The sequence below is a fragment of the Antrostomus carolinensis genome, unplaced genomic scaffold (genome assembly GCF_000700745.2).
Source record: "Antrostomus carolinensis isolate BGI_N321 unplaced genomic scaffold, ASM70074v2 scaffold47937, whole genome shotgun sequence".
NCBI classification, from domain to species: domain Eukaryota; kingdom Metazoa; phylum Chordata; class Aves; order Caprimulgiformes; family Caprimulgidae; genus Antrostomus; species Antrostomus carolinensis.
In genome coordinates, this window is record NW_010326189.1 from 1 (window position 1) to 782 (window position 782).

At 51.9% G+C, this 782-nt stretch overlaps 1 protein-coding gene across 1 annotated transcript in view; it reads left to right on the plus strand.

Moving 5' to 3' along the window:
- Positions 1–782, plus strand: part of ATF4 (activating transcription factor 4) — a 3,124-nt gene continuing 2,342 nt past the window's right edge. The window contains exon 1 of the mRNA XM_010171491.1: positions 1–21. The gene's annotated coding sequence lies outside the window, so the exon portion shown is untranslated. The remainder of the gene's footprint in view (positions 22–782) is intronic.

Consider the following 782-nt stretch of genomic DNA (forward strand, 5'->3'; position numbering starts at 1 on the left):
CCCGGCATCTGCAACCATGGCGTGAGTATTGTGTGTGAGAGACGAGTGTCCCCTTTCCTGTGTATTGCCACTCACCCTCTTCTCCGCTTTAAGTGGGCTTCGGGGGCGGGTTTATCAGCCCTATTGTAGGGGAGGGTATCTCCCGGGGAAAAAAGTACCTGGGTAATAACACGGGGGAGGACAGGACATCCTTGTGTGGGCTCAGCCTGCCCGGGGGCAGCGGGTGTCAGACGTGGCAGGAAATGCCATTTCAGAAGAAATAATGAGAAATTCCTGTGTTCTATATCGTTCAAGAAAACTCAGTTCCCAAAAGTTAAGAGATTCTGTCATTTCCTGGGGTTTTCGTGGGAGTAAGCAGTACATTTCCTAGGGAGGGCTTTGTACCCCGCGTGGGGGAATGCTGCTGTAGCTGGGGGGAGATGGGGCATCGGGTCCTGAGGGTGTAAGTACCACTCGGTATCTTGTCCCGAGTAGATAAACAGTGGCTGTTGGTAAGTGCGCAGCAGTACTGTAATCCTTTAATACTGTAGCGCTAAGTCGGCCCTGATTATCTGGAAGGATTTCATAACCCTCTGGAAACGCGAGTAAAAAGGTGTGTGTGTGACACTCGATTCGGTTTCTCACACAAACGCCCTGTTTTTTTGTAAGTAGGTTTGTAATATTTCTGAGAGGTCTGTTGCCCTTCCCACCTTGTCTCCAGCGCTGCATCCTCGGTGCTCGGCAGAGCTCAGCCCTGTAAAGCCCGGGCGGCAGCCCCCGTGGAAACGTGGCAAGATACAAAA